Here is a 9,235-nt window from a genome sequence, read left to right on the forward strand (position 1 = left end):
GAAACTGGCGTTTGTTGTGTCTGTGTATTTGTCACCTGTCTCTTTTGGGGTGGCTTGTGTTGATCCATATGATATCCTTTGGTCATATGGGGAGCAGGTTAGGTACAGATTGTTTGGATAATACGCGGGAGACGAGACGAGCTTGACGAGTCACGAGACGAGTGTAGTTGGTTAGATGAGTATAGTAGCCGTGAGTTGTATTTTATTTATTAGTTAATGGTTTGTATTTACTAAACTTGTCATTTATAATAAATTTTTCTTTATTGTATCTCTGACTCACCGCCTCGGGAAACCGAGAAGGTAACATCTCCTAATTACCTTGGCCGGGTAAGAAGGGGGTGTTACAAAGTGGTATCAGAGCGACGATTTTGGAACCTAAACCAATGAACCAAAATGAACCTAGGTGTGTCTAATAAAATGAACCCGACTTGAGTACGATAGGAGATCGGTTTTGGATGTGTCGGCGCCCCAATATCAAAACAAGTGCCTATTGTCTCGGTTTGTCACTACGTGGGTGGTTAAAATCATGGATGACTTTTTGTGGAATTTATATGGTGGCATGATTGCATGAATGTGTGATTTACATTAAGTTGTAGTATGATATAGTACTTACCATAATACACGAAAATGTGAAAGTTGAATGCTAGGTTATTACGAGTAGCATGTGATACGTGCATTTTGTATAGTCTTTTTAGCCTATTTCAGCACGTATTTCCATGTACTTTTGTATTGTTTATATAGTATTATGCCCCGAATTGGCTACTTTGGTTCTTTTTGTCAATTTTGTAGAAATGAACGTGGAAGTAGTAGAATTGCACCATTTTCGTCCCTTTTTGCATGCATTTTGAGGAGAAGGGATTGTTCAGAGTGAGATCTTGCATTGAGATGCGTGAAGGAACGGTCTACGGAGCGGTCGGTCACGAGTTTGAGCTGTTTGGAGGAAGAACACTCGATCGAGCTGTTTTATTGGTCGATCGAGTGGTTTCTATGTCTAAGGTTGGTCGATCGAGTAGTATTGTACTCGATCAAGAAGTGCTGAAATTAGGAGTTACTCGATCGAGTAACAATTTTGGTCGATCGAGTAGATATTTTGGAGAAGTACTTGATCGAGTTGTTTCAGACTACTCGATCGAGTGGTTTTGGCTGTCATGGGCTTTAATTAGTCCGTGAACGTGTTTTAGCTTATGGACTTAGTAATTTTTCTATTTGAACGCATAATAACTAGGTCATTGGCATTCAGTTTTTTCACCTATCATATTTGATATTACGCTTGAATGGTTCTCCTTTCCTTTCACTGTAACTTTGCTTTCGGGGTTATTTAGCTCGGAATTAGTCGTTCTTTACGCCGGATTCTTGCGATTGTAATCTCTTTCTCCCTTTTTAATATTAATCTCTCTTTTATTCATCTTAATTACTTGTTTTGTTATTTCTTAATTTTCTGCCCTAATCTTTGTTTATGCATTTTCATTATTATTTCATCATGCTTAATGTTAGTTATTTCATTGTTATTAGTTTTGATAATATTAATAGCATGAGTAGCTAATCTGTTTCATGTTAGGATTAGGGAATCTACGGTAGAAATGTGACGATCTAGAAAATAGGTTAGATGAATTAATTGTGAGACTTTATTCCCATAGCAATATTACTGTATTTACCGACTTAGTTGAGTGCACGCTTCTGAGTCACCCTTTTAATCTGGTTAAATTTAATCTTGGATCGGAAGATTAGACTAACTAGGCCTGGTATGAACAGTAGACTACCGTGACGAGGACGGAAGTTAAGTTAGTGGTAATTTAGGATAGAAAGTGGACCGGAAGGACCTTTCCATATCCGTCTCGCAGTAATTTATCTAATTTGTTTACAGTTGAGTCACTGGACTACCGTAGTGAACCGAAATCCTGACATGTCCCCTCTCTATTGATAGTTTATTCTCATTTTCTGTCTTTATTGCTCTTTCTTTATTTCTCTTCCTTTAAACCCTTAATTAGTTTAGAACAATCAAATTACAAACCCCCCCATTTGTGACCAAATAGACGGACCTTTACAGATATCTTGCCTCCCTGAGGAGATCGACCTGAGTTCCCTAGCTATATAGTTAGTTTAGTTAGTTATTTTTGATAGGTATACGACAGCCCTGTCAAATTTTGGCGCCGTTGTCGGGGAGGCAATTGCCCTATTTGTCTTTGTTTCGTTTATTTTATCCGTCTCAGGGAATTTTTATTCCTTGAGGCAGTTCTTATTCATTTTCTTTCAGTATTGTGTATGCCCAGGTCACATAGGGTGGAGTTAGTTCCAGCTGATTCTGAGCCAGAGAGATTGTTCAGGTATAGAATCCGTCTGCAAAGAGAATCACGAAAGGAAGACTTGAGTACTTTCGAACCCGAACTTCAACATTTCCTATTTACAGAAAATCCATCTTTTGAAGAAGACACTTTCAGTTCTGTAAACCACTCAGTAAAGATGCCGAACATTGCCAGCCATTCGGAGCCTAAAGCATCATCTATTCCTAAAGGTTTCAATGTCCAGACTAAGGATGGGAATACATTTGACATCCGTCCGTCATATATCAATCTGGTGGAGAGAAATCTCTTTAGAGGTGTGGCAGGTAAAGATCCGAGGAAGCATATGGAGGTATTTACGGACTACTGTTCTACTATCCCCGCCACAAAGGGGGTAACTAAAGACAAGATTAAGGAGGTGCTGTTTCCTTTTTCTTTGACTGACTCAGCCAGGGAGTGGCTTACTGATTTTGACCGCACAGCCGCGGGGGTCACAGACTGGGAGACCCTTGCTCTTGCTTTTTATAAGAGATATTTCCCTCCGCAGCGCACTAATCAGCTAAGGGCCAAGATTACCAGTTTCAAACAGGCACCTGATGAAACTTTCTATGAAGCGTGGTGCCGTTTCAAGAGGTTGGTGAGGTCTCTTCCTCACCATGGTTTTGATCCGTGGTTCCTGTCCAATCAGTTCTACAATGGGCTATACGATGATCACAGAGCCATACTTTATGCATCATCCAATGGAAGATTCCAAAAGAACACTGACGATGATAAGGGATGGCCCTTATTGAAGAGATGGCGACCCACTGTGCTGAGTATGGGAACCCGAGGGATGGTACTAGAAGAGTTCATGCAGTCGATAAGAAAGTTGTGGCTCAGCTGGAAGCCATGAATGCTAGATTTGATAAGTTGGAGTTGCATTCTGCTGGGGAGCCTCAGACGGTTCATTTGCTTACTAGAGGGGAGGCTGTCACATGTGAGAGGTGTGGAAGCAACGACGGTCACACTGCTGTTGGCTATCATACAGAGAAGGAACAGGTCCTTGCTTTTCAACAATACAGGCAAGGATGGGGTTCCTATTATAATAAGCAAGGGGCAGTCCATCCCAATCTGAGGTGGACAAGTCAAAATGTGCTCAATCCTACCCCTCTTCCGCAGCAGCAACAACCATATGTCCCTTCTCGTAAGGCTCAACAAGGCTTTCAAAAGCCTCCTTACTTTCCTACACCGAACCAAGGTGCATCATCTTCTGGTGGGGTAAGTGAGCTAGGTGAGTTGAAGACGATGTTGCAGTCTTTGACAAAGTAGTGGAAGCTAAGTGATCAACAAAAAGATGCATCTATCAAGGCACTTGAAACTCAAGTTGCCCAGTTAGCCGCGAACCAGTCCACAAGGAAACCGGGACATTTAACCTCACAAGCCGATAAGAATCCACATGAGACGGTCAATTTAATTAATTTGAGGAGCGGTTATTCATATGAAGGACCGAAATCAGACCCGGGGAAGGTAATTACTGCTGATGAACAGTGCACTGTCGAAGAAAAAGAGCTGACGACAAAGAAAGTACTCGATCGACTAATTTCTGGAGGTCGATCGAGTAAAAATGCTGAAGAAAGGGCTTGATCGAGTGGAATTTCCACTCGATCGAGTGAACAGGAAAAAGAAGAGCTCGATCGAGTAAATAAAACTGTTCGATCGAGTGAATTTGCTGAAGAATCTGCTCGATCGAATGATATTTTTGGTCGATCGAGTAATGCTGATAAAGAATAACTCGATCGAGAGCTTACTAGTGCTCGATCGAGTGAAAAATCACCTGAAAGACCATGTTCGAGAGGAAAAAAGTCTCGATCGAAGGAGTTAGAGCTTAATCCGGCTGATACATTGGAAGAGAGGAACAAAGGGCTCGAAATGCCCATCACTGTGCCCTTCCCGAGGCGTCTGCAGAGTACTAAGGCTAATCAACAATTCGGCAAATTTGCCGAACTCCTGAAAAGCTTGCAAGTCACTGTGCCATTTGCCGAATTGCTGACACAGGTACCCTTTTACCTTAAATTTATGAAAGAAATTTTATCACGTAAGAGGCACATTAACGACCATGAGACGGTAGCTTTGACCGAGGTAGGGATGGCCCTAGTTCAGAATAAGTTACCTCCCAAACAGTCAGACCTGGGTAGTTTTTCGATTCCGTGTCATATTGGTACCCACTTAATTGATAACGCGTTATGCGATCTTGCCGCTAGCGTGAGTGTCTTACCGCTGTCTCTGGCTAAGAGACTTGGTTTGACTAATTGCACAAATATGACTGTTCAGATGGCCGACCGTAGTATATCACGGCCACTAGGTGTCATAGAAGTCATACCTATTAAGATCGGGAGGTTCTTTATTCCCGTTGACTTCGTTGTACTTGACATCCCCGAAGATACCCATACCCCTATCATTTTAGGTAGACCATTCTTATTTACTGCCCGTGCGGTGATAGACGTCGGGGGCAAGACATTGACTTTCCAGGTTGGGGACGAGGAATTGATACTCCATCAGTCTAAGTCCCGAAGGGCTCCCATGCAAGCTCAGCCTTGCAATGCCCTCTCTTCTACTGACTCTCCTATTGACACTCCAAATGAAGATTTGGAATATTGTGCTGCTATCGTGACCCCTCCGCCTCAGATTGAGAGCAAAAAGGAGGAAAGTTCATCTGTTTTCCTTGCTGCAGGTACAGATGAAAATAATGAAAGAGCTCTCAATGGTTATTATGCAATTAATGTCAGTCAAAGTGGGAGCGATGATGTTAAAGCTGGTGAGAAAGGAGTAAGGACGAGAAAAGTTCGCGTGTATGTGGACGTCAACTATTCTCCTCCTAACGATTCAAGTTCAAGCTCATGGAAATTGAAGAGGATGATTAATGTTGCTGAGATGACGACCTCCAGTCAGAAGCCCTACGAGGGGCTACTGAATTGCTTTGAGAAGTGAGCGGGGAAATGCCCCGTGTACCAATTTGTATAAACAATTTTTAATTTCCGTCGGATTTGTTTATTGCATTTAATTAGGATAATTAGAATTTAGACATTTTTTAGCATAGATTAGAAGACTATAGGCTGTTACTTTTCGTATTTGGTATTTTGGGATATTTTTGCGAGTGTTTTTATGCAGGTTTGGGGAACTATACACAAATTCAAGAGCTTACACGAGGAAAAGACCTCGATCGAGTACTACTCGATCGAGTGGAATTTGTTCGATCGAATGGGTTCCTGTTGCTCGATCGACAAAAGCAAAAAAGGGGAGTTCTCGATCGAGTAACTTTTTACTCGATCGAGTAGATGAATACAAGAAGTTCTCGATCGAGCAGTTCTAAACCACTCGATCGAGTGAAATTAGAAATTACACGCAGGGAGTCTCTTTAACTCCCTCGTTTGTTTTATTATTTCATTTCTTCTTCATTATTTCGCCCCTTCTCCCTTATTTGCGATAAAAAAAACCCCAAATCCTCCATTTTTCTTGCCCATTTACCAAATCCACCACCTAAATTTTGTTCCTTGCTAATTAATCGTCATTTGCCCTCTACTTCCCCTTTGATTTACGCTATTTTACACGGTTAATTGAGGATTTTAGGGTTTCACGGTTTATCGATCAAAAATCGCCATTGTTGCTTGTTGATTGTTGATTAATTGCTATTTGTAGGTGCCTTATCATCAAGTAAGTAATTCCTACACTTCTTTGCATTTTAATTTCATTAATTTTGCTTTTTATGAAGTGAATTAGGAATTAGGGTTTCGGTGCTCATATTAGGTCGAATTTTTCGACTATAATTGTAATTCTTTGCCCAATTTTTCTTACTTGATGATTAATTCCCATACCTTATTGATTATTAACATGTTTAATTCGAATTGTTTTGGGAAATTTGTGATTAAGGTTCAGCTTAGTCGAAATTTTCGACTGTCATTGGGTCTATACTGCTGGCCATGCTTAATTTGTCTCAATTGTTGATTAAATTGCTGCCAATGATGCCTGTTACCCACACCCTATCACGGTTTACTTGTCTTATTCGAATTTGTCGAGGAAAATTTGGGACTTTTTGGGCTGTTAGTCGAATTTTTCGACTTTCTTTGGGAATTTTCACGCTGTTTACATGCTGTTTTCTTATCAAATTCCCCTGCCCTATTTGTTTAGGATGGATTCTAGCTCTGTGCCTTCTACGAGCTCGACTTCTAGTTCGTCCTTGTCTGAGACGGTGGTCCCTGCTGTTACCACCGCCTCCACTTCTGTTAGTACCGCAGCTCCTGCGTTCTTAGTCTCTGCTGCTGGTACTATTTTTACACCTGCTAGCACTGCTGCTAGCCCTGTTTCAGCTACCACCCCAGTCACAGCCACTACTACTGCTAGCACTGCTGCTAGCCTTTCTTCCTCAGTGGTGGTCACAGCTGCAACCACAACCTCTACTTCAGCCACGGTGAGCACACATGTGGCGGACTCACCTGCAGCCGCATCTGCTTTTAGGGCGGCCCTAGTTCCTCGTACCATCACTGGACGGTCTTCTACTTCAGGTTCTAGAGGCCGCGGTCGTGGTCGTGCTACACCTGCTGTTGGCCATGTCACGATTCGAGTGGACGACACCGTCGACTCCCACCCTGCGTTCCCCCAGGTAACTTTTATTAATGGTGTTCATCGTAAGAGGTTTTATGACTTAGTTGACTGTGACTTTCTCCCTACGCGCTTTATTTGCCGTACGTCACTTCAGGGGATCGGCTTCTACGAGCTAGTCTGTGAGCTTCTACGGGGCACGGGGATGGCCGGACTCATCACTATGAGTGGCCACACTTTTAGGGAGGTGAGCCTTGAGTTCTTCAGCTCCTTTACCTTCTCCTCCGAAGCACATGACGCTGTCCCTATTAGTCTTTCCGTGTCTTTCCGGTTGTATAACCGGACCTTTTCTATGACACTTGAGGAGATTGGTACTCGACTCGGCCTTTCCTTTACGGGCGCCACTGTTGCCCCTAAGAAGGTCATTAGTCTGCTTTGGTGGGCTTTGGCACAGACTCCTTTTCACGAACGAAAGCTCACCCAGGTCCACCTCCCCCCCGCCCGTTACTTCCTCAGACTGATGGGAAGTACTATCTTTGGCCGAAAGGAGCCAAACAACATCAACAACAATGAGCTTTCCATCTTAGGCGGTTACCTGAACATCGACGGCGAGGATCCCTTTACCCTCAACATCGCTTATTTGACCACCAAGTACTTCCAGGCTCAAGGAGAGAAGCTTATGGGCACTATTGTCTGCGGTGGCATAGCCACCTTTCTTGCCCGTTCTCTCCTCACCGTCTTGCCTCGTGACATACCTTATATAGACGGTGATAGGTATTTGAGCCCAGCCGCCATGCACTCTCAGACTTGGTGATGCGTGTCTTTTATATGATGTTTTACATCCCATTTTACACGCATTTCAGAGCTCATTCATGTAGTTTATGCTACATTTCTCCCTATTTCCGTCTACTTCCGTATTTTTGTACATTATTGCAGAAATGTGAAGAATCCAGCGGAAATCGAGCTAAATCCGTCCCCGAGTATCCTGCATTGCATGTGACGTGAAGTATTCACCCGAGGAACGAACTTGGTGCGTAATTCAAGGCCCAAAAGACAAGTCCACGACTTTAAAGAAGTCAAGTAGCAGCTCAAGCAGTCGATCGACCACTGCCATCAGTCGATCGACCAACCATCGGGTTCCAGAAGCTACTGTTTACTGAAGACCAGTCGATCGACCAGTACTAGCAGTCGATCGACCAAATTGCTATTCCAGACGAGAATTAAAAGGCCGTGAATCTTGAAGCCCAAAGTTATGCTAGGTTAAGGAAATTAAGTTACGTTAGTTTCTATATAACGTAACCTAGAAACATCAGTTTTGACATTCAGTTTTTAATCAAGTTTTTATACAGTAACATTTAGTTTGATAATTAGGGTTTGGAATATTGTTGAGCATTGGATTTTTAGTTCTTATTCCTAATCTTTCCTCTATAATCTCGGTATTCTTCTGCCCTATTTTCAGTTCTTCTTTATTTTATCATTAGTATAGAATTGCTAGTTAAGTTCCCAAAACCAATTCATTTATTTATGTTAATTGTTTACTTTATCGTTTCAAGCATGAATTCAGTAGTTAATTTCACCGTCATTATTATTGTTTTTACCCTTAGCATGAGTAGCTAGATTATTTGTGCTAGGATGTAGGCGAATTATAGCGTAGGCGGCAAAGTATTGAACACGGCCTGATTCGCGTGTCAGTCGATCGACTGACATTCTCGGTCGATCGACTGATCTCGTGAGGTTACCCTTCGTTTTAATTGATTTTAATGTTGTATTTAACGAATCAAATGCATGCGACCAGTTAGATGCTTAATTTATGACTGACCCATTAGATCGAAAGATAGGGAAAGTTATTGGATTACCAATTAAGATGACTAAACTGTGCTGAGATCGAAAGATAGGTATAGTTTAGACCGTTAGTCACTTTTCAGGACGAGAGTCAGTATTAGTGATATTAGGGACCTATAGCGAGATCGAAAGATGCTATTTGTTAAGAGTGGACCGAGAGGACCTCTTGTTTCCCGCCTCACTTGTGTTTGATTCACCGACTTAGTATCTTTGCCCAAAGCTTTAATGAACCGACCATCCTAGTACCCCTTCTTTATCTGTTTAAGCCATGTTTTAGGTCATTGTCTTTAATTATTCTTAGCTATAGACCAACTCAACTCAACCCCCACACTTGTTACCTTAGACTGAATTTAATCAACTAGAATTTACATCTGCCTCTCTGTGGTTCGACCCGACTGCCGCTAGCTATAGTTGTAGTTGGAAATTATAAATCTTATTTTTGACACCTCACGACGGGTATCAAATTTTGGCGCCGTTGTCGGGGAGGCAATAGTTCTAATTTTTAGTTGTTTTATTTTAGTCTTTCTTAGTTTAAGGGA

At 42.1% G+C, this 9,235-nt stretch overlaps 1 non-coding gene across 1 annotated transcript; it reads right to left on the reverse strand.

Annotated features, from left to right (window-relative positions):
* Positions 1 to 2,836: 2,836 nt before the first annotated feature.
* Positions 2,837 to 2,942, reverse strand: LOC141635597 (small nucleolar RNA R71). Its single transcript, XR_012540273.1, has one exon. It is a non-coding gene; the product is annotated as a small nucleolar RNA R71 (small nucleolar RNA).
* Between the last annotated feature and the right edge of the window lie 6,293 nt (positions 2,943 to 9,235).

This window comes from Silene latifolia, chromosome Y, assembly GCF_048544455.1.
Source record: "Silene latifolia isolate original U9 population chromosome Y, ASM4854445v1, whole genome shotgun sequence".
In the NCBI taxonomy this organism is placed as follows: Eukaryota; Viridiplantae; Streptophyta; class Magnoliopsida; order Caryophyllales; family Caryophyllaceae; genus Silene; species Silene latifolia.